Source organism: Enhydra lutris, unplaced genomic scaffold, assembly GCF_002288905.1.
Source record: "Enhydra lutris kenyoni isolate GAN:26980312 unplaced genomic scaffold, ASM228890v2 scaffoldscaffold16, whole genome shotgun sequence".
In the NCBI taxonomy this organism is placed as follows: domain Eukaryota; kingdom Metazoa; phylum Chordata; class Mammalia; order Carnivora; family Mustelidae; genus Enhydra; species Enhydra lutris.
In genome coordinates, this window is record NW_019154100.1 from 28,809,237 (window position 1) to 28,823,704 (window position 14,468).

Here is a 14,468-nt window from a genome sequence, read left to right on the forward strand (position 1 = left end):
GGACTGGATTGGGTCAGGCATTTAATTCTAGCACAATCAACTGTGTCTAGGAAAGTGGGGCTGCATGCTTTGAAAGCTCCTACTTCCAGGGGCAGAACTGGATTTCCAAAAAGGGACTGAGGAGAAAATGACTGCTAAAGGGAAATCGTTGTTCTGTCTCAAACAACTTGTAGAAATTTAGTCATTTACCCTTAAAACATACCAAGAGAAAAAAGTACAGAGAGGAGATTAATGTGAAGATGGGCATAGAGCAGATATTAAGAAATGTTTGTTGAATGAATGAATGGTTAATGAATTATTGTTTTATTGAAAGCTTGGAATTGAAACAAATAGAGTATCCACTAATGATTAAGCAAAAGTAATTTTATCAAGCTAAAAATTTTTCTGGGTATTATGGCTCAGTTGGTATAAAAACTAACCATCAAAAAGAGTGAGAATGATTTTAGTTTGTCATGTTTACCAGGATTTCCCATTCTCTTGCTTTGAGCTAATTATACTTACACTTTCCAAGAAAGACTTATTGCTATATATATTTTTAATATATAATCTCCATACCTGATTCCAGTGTCTTTGTGTTTGTAAGGATGTCAGCATAATGTCTCCAAGGTGAGGTTAAGAAACACACTTATCGGGGCACCTGGGTGGCTCAGTGGGTTAAGCCTCTGCCTTCAGCTTAGGTCATAATCTCAGGCTCTCTACTCAGCAGGGAGTTTGCTTTCTCCTCCCCCTTTGCCTGCCTTCATGCCTACTTCTGATCTCTGTCAAATAAAAAAATAAAATCTTTAAAAAAAAAAAAAAAGAAAGAAAGAAAGAAACACTCTTGTCTTAAAACTCCCTCAGGTTAGGGGCGCCTGGGTGGCTCAGCGGGTTAAGCCTCTGCCTTCTGCTCAGGTCATGGTCTCAGGCTCCTGGGATCGAGCCCAGAATCCCGGGAGCATTGGGCTCTCTGCTCAGCAGGGAACATTTCTGCCTGCCTCTCTGCCTACTTATGATCTCTCTCTGTCAAATAAATAAATAAAATCTTAAAAAAAAAAATCTCCCTCAGGTTCTATGATAACAAAGCCTTTATGACAAGGAAACGGGGCAGTTTTTATCAATAAGCCTACAAGAAAGCAAGAGAATTGCTACAAAGAAGACTAGAACAAGAGCTTAAAAGAATGTAACAACCTGGAGTCAGAATTAATAGTTCTTCATTTTAATACCAAATTGCCCACTGCTTTCCTACATGACCTTAAACAAACACAGATTTCTGTTCTTTACTTATTTCCTTTGTCAGTATAAACACACATGGAGTAAAGTAGGAATTATTTCTGTGGTGTCTATCTACAGAATTCAGCCTAATACCACTACCACACATTTCTCTGGAAATTTCTCTTCTCCCTTTCTATTATCTGACTCCTCCAGGATATTCCATGGCTCAGCCCTCTGGCCATAGCTTCTTAGTCCAATACTCTGCTCCTAACTTCCAATGGAACAGTGAGCCCCAGCAACGAGATACTTAGATGGGAGACCTAGAGAGTCAGTCTCTCCTTTCTCTCTCTCTCTCTCTGGTAGCTTAGAATCAAAAATACGCGAAAGTTTAGGAGCTACCAGAATCCAAGTTTCTGCCAGGTAAAGGAACTCAGTCTAGAGTAAGAGAGAAATAAAACCAAAGGAGCAGAAGCAGAAGCAAGAGGCAGAAAGAGAGTTCTGGAAATGGTTGTTTCTTAATGGTTCACTGCAACCATGCCCCTCCTCCCAGCATGGTCTTACTTGTCAGATAGCTCCAGCTCCGCCTGATAAATCTTTTCTTTTGCTTGAGCTAGTTCGGGGGAGGATTTCTTGGAAGCAATAAAGGTCTAGTTAATGCTCTATTCCTAAAGCTACCATGAGAAACCACTTGAAGGACTTCTTCAGCTTTTTGAGTGTCTACCATACTGATGGAGGAAAGGAGATGTCACGTCCAGCCAATCCAAGAAGATGCAGCACATTCTCATTCCACACACCAGGACATCATGACACTTGAATATGCGCGGAGACGGCTCCCGAGACCTACAAGCTGTATGTATTGAATGGCATCCATACTATTTTTCTGCTTAAGGAAAATCTGCAAAGCTAGCATTGTCTTTGCCTAGAAATGGAACTGCTATAAATACTTCAATGAATGGATAAAGAACTCTAACGTCTTTCATTCCCCATATGTCCTAAGTTACATAATAAAATGTTTGTGTAAGTAATACTTTTGACTGCAAATAATGGACAACTTGACTTTCAGTGGCTGAAACAAATAGGGGTTTACTTTTCTTACATAATAGGAATTCTAGAGATAGGACTCTTGGCACTGATCTGGAAATCAAATGATGTCAGCCCCAGCAGCTCTACAATAGTCTTGATCTCTCCATGCCTCTTACCTCCTGGTTAGAAGATGGCTGCTGATACTCTAGAGCACATCTCCAGTCAAGGTAGAAAGAAGGCAGAATGATCAATACCAGGCACACTCCCTATTGTCCTTTTTTATTTGGAAAACAAAAACTATCACAGGACCCCTCCTCCCCTGGTCAACCCATATTTACACTAGCTAATATTAGGTCATCTGGCCACTCCTAGCTTTAAAAGAGGCATGATAGTGAAAAATAGGACCATCATGCCTTCTTAGAGCCAAGCTTCCCAACTAGTATGCTGTGTTGCATAAGGCCTCTGGGTTACAGGTCAGCCACAGTAAACGGATCTCATCTCCTGGTGTAGCAGGGCCTTCTGGCTGGTTGTCTCTGGCTTCAAACATGATCTTCCAGAACACCTTGCAGGACGGCTTGAGAGAGTGGTGTCCAATGACATACCCCGTACTCCCTTCAGGTGGTGAGCACGGGAAGTAGCATTTGGCTCTTGCTGACCATGTGCTGAGCTTGGCCACGGAGTCAGGCCCTGGAGCAGCGGGCACAGAGTCCACAGTGGTGTGCAGGGACAAGTGGTCTGGGGGCTGCCAGAGAGGGTTCAAGAGCAGGTGTTCAAGGAAACTGCAGAGCCTCAGTTGTGATTGGGAATCAGGGAAGTCAAACAGGGGCTCCTAGTAGGACCAAGTCTGGTTGACTACTCCAATTTCAGCCTTCCCCTGCATCAGAAACTTCCGTCCATGTGCAGTTGCATACCATTTTAGTAACAGCCAACCTACCTGAGGCCAAGTGTGGTTTGAGGAAGGAACACATCGTGTTTCAGTAGTTTCCAGTTCACAGAGCGCTCTAACACATTCCCATTTACATGTTCTGCAAATCACAGCTTCATCATGATTCTTAGATCCTTGGTATGAGAAGTTTGGATTTAGAATACATTCACATTATTACAGAAAACTTTAACATTGTACCTGTCAAAAGAATGTTAGATTTCAAATAAGTCATTTCAGCTGTTACAAATTTTGAATTGCTATAAATGTGGTTCTAGTTTTTTTTTTAGTCACCAATTTGAATAAGCAAAATTGTGATGACTTTCATGAATTTGAAGAGATTGTCCAAAAAAAAAAAAAACCCACTGGAGGCGAAATTATATTTAATCATTTCAACCTTGAAATCTGATTATTAAACTTTAGGTTTGAGGATGCAAGCTTGAGTTTCTCATTTAAAAAAAAACTGGAAAATATTTTATTTGGAAGTTTTATCCAAATTTAATAATTCATTTCTTTGTAAATTTTTTTTATTTTTCTTATCATAATTATATAATATACACAGAGAGTGTAATAGATTTGTTTTCTCCAAGCCACATACTGATGCCTCCAAATCCCCTCCAGGTTAGCACAGAGAACCGTGCAAATTTAATCATTTTCCATGTGTCAAGTCATGAAAAATGTTTGGAGGCACTGGCTGAGACCTACCATCCATTCCCAGGGGTGGACATGCCACCATCCTAAAGGCAGTGAGGTCCTTTTTTGCAAAGACACAGAGAATGAATGGCTGCTGGGCAGCCACCAGCATCCGCCACAGTGCTTCTAAGTTTCCCTTGTATTCATTTCAAGGCATTGAGTAATTGCGTGCTTATTTCCTTAGCTCTCATTTAAAGGTATGCTAAGACTTGGCCCCCAGTACAAAGTAATTAAGTGAATCTTCTCCATGCACAGCTCCTTTCTCCAGATGTCTTGCGGTATGGTTCAATTACCTTAATAACAACATTACGGAATAACTCCATTTTGAACAGATTTTTTCTCTTTTTTTGCCAGGCATAAGCCAAGCCAAGCATTCTAGCTGAATCGGGATGGCCACACTGTTTGGTGGTGTTCTCTTGCCATCTCCCAGCCTCTGAGAACAAAGAGTTTTGAAAGGAAAATTCCTGGTGCAAAACCCATCTGCATCTCATGGGGGGAACTGAGTCTGCTTTGATCCCCTTAAATTTTGTATTATCTATGGCTCTCCTTCTCACTTTCCTACCTGCGATTTAATTTGCCACACATTTATTTAACACTTATGCTGTGCTAGTGATGAGGGAGCAGAAGACAAGCTGAGAACAAAGCAGACGCCCAGGTGCGCTAAAATTAATGGAAGGGAAGAACAAATAGTTCACCAATAGAGATCACAGTCCCTCGGGACAGGAGCCTCCCTCAGTTTACAAATGTCCTAGTGATTTACATGGAGAAAGCATTCTTATCAATAGCCTAACTTACAGAAACCCATAGATTCAATTTCATGGAGCCCTAACATCACCCTCCCCTCCCTACTGATGTAAGAAACAAAGGCAGAAGGAAATGTAGATAAAATTAAGTGTCCTAAAAAAAAAAAAAAAAAAAAATTAAGCGTCCTTATAACCTGCAGGTAACCTGCCCATTGATAAATCCTTGAGGCAGGCTGACTGTAACATTCCTCCAGGAAACTCCCAACTGTCTTAAAGTCACTGCTTTGCAAGAGAGAAAAACTACCTTAGCTTGGCCATAGCAAGGTCTCCAGGATCTTGTAAGTCCTCTTCAGCATATGAAAGTCCTTTTGAAAACCTCCCTTTTTCCTTACCCCACCCCCGCCCCCAGCTCCCACGTTTCTAATCAGTCACCCCTGCCACTTACAATGCAGCTCTTTCTGCCCACAGGTCCTGTCCCCATGCTTCAATAAAATCACTTTTGCACTGAAGACATCGCAAGAATTCTTTCTTGGCTGTTGGCTCTGGATCCCAACACTCTAAACTATACCAGTAGTATGGAGGGCACAAAGGTGATTTACCCTAGAGCTGGCCCAGAATGCCAGACGACGGTATACTGAAACTAGAGAGACCAAAGGCCTAGAATATTTGGATCATATTCTGGGGAGATGATTTATGGTGGGGTGAGATGAGGAGTGAAGACGGAAACTGAAGCAAGATGGTGAAGGTCTAAAGAATTTCGACTTTAAGCAACAGACAACAGGAAGCCTTCAAAGACTTTAAGGCCAAGTGTGGTTTGAGAAAGCAACATGCTATGGTCATAATGTTTCCCGGTTTACAAAGTGCTTTCACACATATTCCCATCAATAGGTTCCTTAATTTTCAGCAAATTAATTATGAATGGGTATGAAGGAAGTCACAGGGGGAGGAACGTTTCCACCAGTCAGGTACATGATTTCAGAGTAGCAAGACCAGAGTGTGGGCGCTGGCATCAAACTGCCTGGATTTGCAGCTTGGCTCCACCGCTTTCCAGATGTCTGAACCTGGCTGGGCAAGGTCTTTAACCTCTCTGTGCCTCAGTTTCCTAATATGCAAAATGGGGATAATAATAACATCTACTTCCCTGAGTTACTGTAAGGGTTAAATGACAAACTATATAATCACACACATAAAGTCTTGAGAATGGTGCTTTGTGTATAAGTCCCCAAAAATCTACTATTACCTTGTGATACTATTTTCAATCTCAGAATTAATAGTTTTCTACATATATATTGTATATATACATGTCTTGTACATACACATATAATTTGCCCCACTAGAATCAAGATTCATAAGAAGAGAATGGTCTGTCATGTTCCAGTGTCCACTACAGCACTTGACCCATAGTAAGCAGCCTCTTAATTAATATAGTAAGTAGCCTCTTAATTAAATGAATGAACTGTGGGTGAGACAATGCTATGCACTCGCCAAACCTTTGTATTCCATCCTGGGCGATTACAGAGGATCACATTTCCCAGGCTCACTTTATCTAAGTGGAACCATGTGACATGTGATGACCAGGGACCAGGGGAAGGTGCTCTGGCCCCTAAAACCTCCGCAAGATCCTCCAGAAGGTCCCTTCGCTCGCCTGCTCAGGCTCCTGCAGAGGATTCTAAAACCCTGGAAGATGCAGGGGCACTATTTGGAATTCACTCAGATTCCTGAGTCTCTGCCTGTAGGAGAGGTACCCAGGGGAGCTGACACAGCAGAAATAGCCATGCTGGAGTTTGCAGAAGCAAGAAGTAAACTTTCATTTTGTTAATCCACTAAGGTGTTTTTTCTAATAGCAGTTAACTTAGTTTGACTAATGCAAAAGAAAGAAAGGAAAGAAGGAAGGAAGGGAGGGAGGGAGGCAGGGAGGGAGGGAGGGAGGAGGGAAGGGAAGGAAAGTAGGAAGGAAAGGAGGTAGGGAGGCAGGCCCATTCATGTTCATGCTTTTGTCTAATAGGAATAATACTAGCAAAGTAGGACTTAGAACTAGAAGAAACCTTCACAGAGCAGCTAGTTAACTTCCTCACTCTGGAGTAAAGAATCAGTGGCCAGAAGTGGTTAGACCACTCATGCAAGATCACACAGCTGAAACTGGACACCAGAACTCCTGATTTCCAGGCCAGGGTTTTGTTTCATCTTGTTTTGTTTGTCCTATTGGCCCTATTGGTTTCTTATGTCAGTTTTCCTAGGAACTGGATACATTTTTGTCCTCCAAACTGAGCCCATAAGAATAAGGGCTCAAAATAAGGAAATTCTCTTTTATTACTTTTTTTTTTTTAATTTTATTTATTTTTTTTAAACATATAATATCTTTTTATCCCCAGGGGTACAGGTCTGTGAATCGCCAGGTTTACACACTTCACAGCACTCACCATAGCACATACCCTCCCCAATGTCCATAATCCCACCCCCCCAACCCCCTCCCCCCATTAACCCTCAGTTTGTTTTGTGAGATTAAGAGTCACTTATGGTTTGTCTCCCTCCCAATCCCATCTTGTTTCATTTATTCTCTTTTAAAATGAAACAGGGAAGGGAGAGAAGGTGACATTTAACTAGAAGTCAAAGGTGAATTAAAACTGATTACACACTGATTTTTTTGGGTTCATTCAAATGTAAACCTTCCAACACTGTCCCAGTTATGCGGCCTATTTTGTGGGCCTGACTAATCTGCCTCTCAAATCCCAGGCACTTCAGACCAGAAGGTCCAGGGACTGCAAAAATAGTCCCTACACCAAACACTGTGCATTAAACATTAATGATGGCATGACAATCCTTAATTCTGCCCGAGCCACTTCTTGACTAAATCATCACAGCATGTACCAACAAGAGATGAAAAGGTTTAGATTCAAGCTAGAGAGTTTCCAAAGCCAGTCCCCCAAAGTCACTTCGTTTTATTTATTTTTAAAACAATTTTGAAGCTCTTCCCAATAATAAACTACAGAGCACATTCATCGAGGACAATAAAAATAGAAGTTGCAAGTGAACTAAGCATCGAGGAACCTTTTTTTTTCAAGCACACAAATCCCAGGAGCCAATACGATGGACCTGAAGTCAGCATTTCTGGGCCTGGAAGCTGGTTCTCTCACTGACGGTTTAACCTGACCAATTAACCTCACAAGGCCTTGGGTCCTGCATCTGCAAAATCAGGACAACAGTGTATGTCTCGGGAGGGGTTTATGAGATGCTCCGTGAAGACCAGCACAGGGCTTAGGAAATACTTGTTTTCCAAAAGCGAGGAAAAGCCTTCAGACTAAGAGACTTGAACTTGGCCGGTGGTAGCTGCAAAACCTCATCACTGAACATAGTGACTGGAGCAAATGTCGGTGAAAGTTGCAAATCCCATGTTAGCAGCTAAATCTGTTTTTGCCTGACAGTAATGCCAAAGCCCCGATGGCAGGGGGGATTCTGAAGGGATCAGAAGGAAAAACGTTTATCCAATAACCCCAATTCCTGCCACCCCATTGCCTTTACACCAGCAGTGTTTATTTGCCCCTTCACCCAGCAACAGAACACTCTCTTTTCAGGCTTCACCCAAACAAATCCCCCTTCCATCCAAGTTTTTCTCCTAGGTTATTGCCCACCTGAGAACCCAGACAGGCATCCTCATGGGTGCCTAAATACATAAGACACTCAAAAAAAATGTATTAAACTGTCCCGACCAGCAGCTCTCTGGGGCTGGGTATATGTCAGGCACTGAAAAGGACTGCACTTAGGGGAATGAAGAGAGCTGGCCTGCCATTCCCCAGGCTAGAGGTCGCTGGTGATTCCAAGACACTGTGGGGATCACCACCTGCTTTGTCTTCTTTCATCTTTGTGGCCCAGAATCACAGGGAAGGTCCAAAAACCCACAGGTGACTCCAAAACCCAGAACCCAGCTCGTAAGATTCATCTGAAAAGTGAAGTCAAACTAAGGATTTAGCATGGGACAATGATGCCTGTCTTAGAGAGTGATTTGAAAAATAACAGAGAGAGCTTTTCCTAAACAGTCTCCAGCTCTGACCTGGGCAGTATCAGGATCAGTTAGACAAAGAGAGAAAAACAGGACTCCACCAGCTTAGTCGTCTGCAGTCCTTATGCAGATCAGCCCAACATCGCTGGCTTGGCTGTAAGACAAGAAGCTAGATCAGAAGAAAGCAAGGTGATGGCTTAAGGCTCTGCCCTGCTGGACAGCACTGGTGCAGACCCGTGAAGACCGCCCTGCTGAACACCCACCAGCCACATCAGCATCACCTGGGAGCTGACTAGAAACAGACTCTCGGGCCCCGCCCCAGATGGAATGAACCAGAATCTGCATTTTAATAAGAAACCCAGGTCACTGGTAAGCAGTTAAAGTTTGAAAAGTGCTCGTATAGGTAGATTTTGTCCATCAGGTAGCCTCAGTGTGGAGACCTCGGTCATGAAAGAAAGTAACAGGAAAGGAACCAAAGGGCCTAAGAGGACCACATATATTCACTAGCGCAGATGCAGGTTTCATTCTCTCACAGACAAGCAGCCTCCTCTGCTAATTTCTAATTCAGCTTTGCTGTGCTCCTTCTCTACTCCCCACTCTGACACTTGCCTCAGACCTTCCTTTCATCCCAGTGCTTGGTTCTAACTTCTGCCTTCCCTCGACATCAATAGGAAATATTATCCAACCTGAACACCTATTGTAAATTTATAAAGCAGTAAATTCATTCTGCTGATAAATAAAACTCACAAAGAGAAATTTCAAACAGTCAGAGGTACCTGAGTGGCACAGTCAGTTGAGCATCAGACTCTTGGTTTCAGCTCAGCTCAGGTCATGGTCTCAAGGTCATGAGATCGAGTCCCGAGTCCGTTTCTGCACTCAGCGCACAGTCTGCTTAAGACTCACTCTCTCCCTCTGCCCCTCCCCATCTCTCTCTCTCTCTCTCAAATAAATAAATAAATCTTTGCAGGTGGGGGGGGAGTTTCAACAGTCAATTAGCCCTTTTCTTGGGAACAGAATCCAACATTTAAAGTTATATCACTATACCATTTTTTTGTATTCATTCTTAATTGAGATGTAATTGACTTATAACATCGTTAAATTTAATGTGGATTTAACACATTTACATATTATGATTGCTATGGTAGCACCTCTGTCAGGTCACATAATTATCAGTTCTTTTACGATCTAGTCTCTTGGCAAGTTTGATGACTGTAGTCAAGATCACTGTCTGTATTCACTATACAGTGCATTAGATCTCCAGGGCTTACAGATCTGCTAACTGCCCATTTGCAACCTTAAACAACGTGTTTCCTATGCCCCTATCATCTAGTCCCCAGTAACTACCGTTCTACTCTGTTTTTAGGATGTTGGCTTGTTTAGATTCCACATAAAAGTCCTATCATACAGGATTTGTCTTCCTGACTTACCTCACTTCCCATAATGTCCTCAAGGTTTCTCCATATTGTTGCAAATACTCTACCACTACCCTACGCAAATGCACTTGTGAAAAGTCTCCTTTCTAATAGAAATCAGATAGTTTTCTGATGGATACAAAATTATAAGAGGTTTTATTATTTTGAATTGATCAGTTATCATGAGAAAAGAGCTTCCATTAAAGCTTATTGGATTTTCTAGTGCTGTTAGGGGAGATTAGCAATTGCCAAATTCAGTGGTTCTCAAAAGTGTGGTCCTGGGACCAGATACAGCACCTGAAAACCTGTAAGAAATGCAAAAAAATTCAGGCTCCATCTTGGACTTTTTAAACCAGACGCTCCAAGGATGAGGCCCAGCGATATGTGTCCTAAGCCCTCTGGTGATTCTGATGCCATTTATATTTAAAAATTACTGATTTAATTTAAGAACAGATGGACCCATTAAGAAGACGGTTCAGGCCAAGAGAGCCAAGGAGTTTCCACAGAAAATCTAAACCATACTCATGGCAAGTATTTCCAACTAGGATCATGAGATTCAGAGCTAGTTAGTCAAAGGCAAACTTGAGGATTCCATTGTTTCAAGAGTCAGGTAGAAATACTGTGTTCTAGGATAATTATAGTTGGTTGGAAACAGTGAAATTTTCATTTATATGAAAATGTTCTCAAAGCAGACACTGCTTTTAAATCAGCTAGCTGTCTAGAGAAGACCTAAAAGGATCCTGGCAATTCTCTGGTGGTGTTTCTTCTCTCCTTTCAAGATTAAAAAAAAAAAAAATTCTGCTCCTGGTTCATTTCATTTCATTCCTGTTAACTTAAGAGTTTCAGATTACAAAACACTTAATAATCAGATAGAGCAGCTCTCCTTCATCCTATAGTGCATTCAGCTTTTCAGCTAATGGATAAATTTCCACTTGGCTCCCAAGTGTTCACTTATCCTAAGAAGCATTTGAACTCCATTTTGGTATGCAAACAGCCAAATCATGCAATTAGCCCATGCTTGGTTCTCCAGAACCAAGGGGCAGCATAGACACAGGTCAGGACTGTGTGATTTTTATGTTCAGGAGTAGATTATACTAGCTGAGGGGATGCACTTAAGTAAAGTGCACTAGGCTTTAATAGCTGTCTTTACGATATAAGGAAAGCCAATGTCTTAATACCTACAGTCTTGTTATCAACTTAATCAAATTTTTAATATCAGAATGTCACTTAGTGCAGGCCAAGACCCTTCTGCCTCCCTCCTGAGCCTGTTCTGCAGGCCGTACAATGCCATGTTATGGAAACTACCCTTTAAACCTGATAAAATATTTAAGACGCATGTGTCCTGATAGTGTTATGTAAGCAAACACCAAGAAAATCTAGTCATTAGTGAACCTGATCAGACCAATCTCCAAGGACTGGGCAAATAATCCAGCCAAGGCTACAGAGCTGATATGCAAGGAGAACCTCCCAAGGTGTGGACCCCAACAAGCTCAGAACCCAAGCATCCTGCATCCTCCACACTCTTTAAAAAGGAACCCTTAATTGTCTCTGATTACTTTTACTGGGTTCTGCATATTTATATTATATATAACATTTATAACATAAACAGTATAATTTATACTATAGTATCATTTATACTATATTATTTTATATATAAAATATATAATGCATATGTTTTATATAATACAATATAGGATGTATTACATAAATACATATATAAATTCTATATGCATTAATATAATACACATAGAATGTATTATATAAAACTTATATATAATAATACCAAATACCAAGAAAAATCCAGTCATTAGTGAACCTGATTAGACCAATCTCCAAGGACTGGGCAAATAATCCAGCCATGGCTATAGAGCTGATACACAAGGAGACTCACTAATTCCCAGGTTCAAGAGTCACTGAATCTAGGGGGCTTCACCTAAGAAAGATTAAACACCCTATAGCATTGAAATCGTAGGAAAAGGCAAAGAAAGGGTGATCTTGAATTCAAGACAATTATATATATACACATATATGTATATAAATAAATATATTTATTTGGATTTTTATATATTATAGAATATAAAGATAAATATATATTGTATACAACACAGTGTTACTCTGTATGTATGCATATGTGTATATATATTTTTAATATACATATTTAAATATATATATTTTATACAAATATATAGCAATTTATATAATGCAGGTCCTTTCTCCTGACTGGGGAGAAGCCCCGAAACAATTGTTCTTTATTTCTTAGTTTTTTGCTTTGTTCTCAGCAAAAGAATTCTAAGGCTCAAGGAAGCTTTGAGGACTGGGAAATGAGATCATTTTATGAGACCTTCTTCCCACAGATGAACTTCTTCAGGATGAGCCATTCAGCCACCTAGATTCACCAGTCACTTCTAGAAGAACAACTCCCAGGTCTACATAATGTAGGACCCAATCAGTCTCATGATTTTCTGGCCCCAGTTCCCAGTGCCCTTGGAGCTGCATGTATCTATCCTCATCCTTGACTGTATCCCAGTCCCCAGCTCAGGGCCTGAGCCCCTCAGTAACAGTGTGTCGCGTGCATTAATGAAGGGACGCATGGGTACTCAGGTTGTTCCTTCTCGTTCTCCATCTCAGGCCAGCTTCATGCCTCGGGGCCCGGACACCTTTATCCTATGCTTTCACGCCCTGCTCTAACGAGCGAGCCCTGGCAATTTTGCCTTCGTAATAAAACTTGAATCTGCCTCCTCTTTCCCAAGTGCTCTTAGTTTTCATAGAAGCTTATTATCTCTGAGCTGGGTTACTACAGTATCCTGCTCACTGGTCTCCCCTGCTTCCGTTCACGTCCTCGCACTTTCCACACTGCCAACCCAGCTCCTTTTCTAAGTGCTGAACTCCTCTGTGTCCTCCCTCCCTGCCCATCCCGCCCTCATGCACACGCATGCGCGCGCACATGCACACACTCTCCTGCCCCCCCCACGCGCACATGCGCACACACTCCTGCCCAACTCCTATACTTTCAATGACTCTTACTCTTGTGCCAGGGAGAGGCCAGATTTAGTGCCCTGGTGCCTGCAGAGACGATGGCACAGGGTCACTCTGAACTACCTCCTTCCATCTCTCTGCATCTTCTATCTCCTCCTCCCCACCCTCCCGCTCTGCTCCCACCCCAGCCCAGTGATGCCGCTCCCCCCCCAACTCCCAAGGCCAGCACTGTCTCCCTGGAAGTCTGTTCACACAGTTCCCTCCACCAGGAACCCTTCCACTGACCTCTCGGCCCCAAGGGAGACTGCCAAACTCACTCATCCTCCGAGCCTGCACTCACTGCCATTCTTCTGGAAAGCCTTTCCACGATATTGCCAACTGAAATGCATCTACCCTTCTACTCTACTTGCATATCCTGTTGTAGCACATTTCCCAGTGTGCTTCACCTCACAGTTTCTACATGCTGGTCTCTGTCCCACCAGATTATGGCATCGATGGGATGGGCGTTGTACCTCACTCATTTCTAGCCCCCCTTATAGCTTAGCCTACAGCATAGCACTGAGGGAGCACTCAGAAACGTTTTCAAGGGGCGCCTGGGTGGCTCAGTGGGTTAAGACTCTGCCTTCAGCTCAGGTCATGATCTCAGGGTCCTGGGATCAAGGCCTCCTTTGGGTTCTCTGGTCAGTGGGGAGCCTGCTTCCCCCTCTCTCTGCCTGCCTCTCTGCCTACTTGTGATCTCTCTCTGTCAAATAAGTAAATAAAATCTTTAAAAAAAGAAAGAAATGTTTTCAATATATGCCATTAATTTCTATAACGTTGGAGGTATACATGTTTCTCTGTCAGGAGCCATGAGGCCTGGTTGAGGGCATTGCCCCACTAGGTTAAGGTTTGAACTAATGCAAGCCTAACCCTGCCGAGGCCGGGATCGCTCCGCAGGTGACTGCCAAGGGCAGGATAGCTCCGCAGACATAAGCATGGTCTAATAGTCTCTTGCCTTTTCCTCTGATCCCGTATCTCTCTCAAAGAGCCCCTTCCTAATCTGCCGCAAACATCTCTCAGGCTTGTGGGCCCGAGCAACTTCAAGGAGGTAAATTATTCTGTACCTAGAACTGTAGAGAACTTTATACATGTACCACGATAGATGGTTTCCTACCTAAATTGATGTTTGTCCAATGCGTTCACAAACCGAGCCATTAAAATACACCCTACCTCCTCCGAAGGTAACGCCTTCTCGTTCCTACTTCTCTCCTATATACTTAGTTTCTTCAGATAGCTTCTCGTTTTCCATGAACCTATACCTTGTTTTCCTACAGTTCTTTATTATCTAATTCATCCCTAAAGCTTCTCTTTTTACATTAACCTATATCTTGTTTTACTGCAGACCCCAAAATAAGTTACCAAAAAGCACATATTTGTGCTACCTCCCATGGCTTTCTGAGGGACATGATTACTCAAGAAGCAAGACCCTGTGTCCCATCCCTGTCTGTACCATTATGGCTTAACTAAAATAA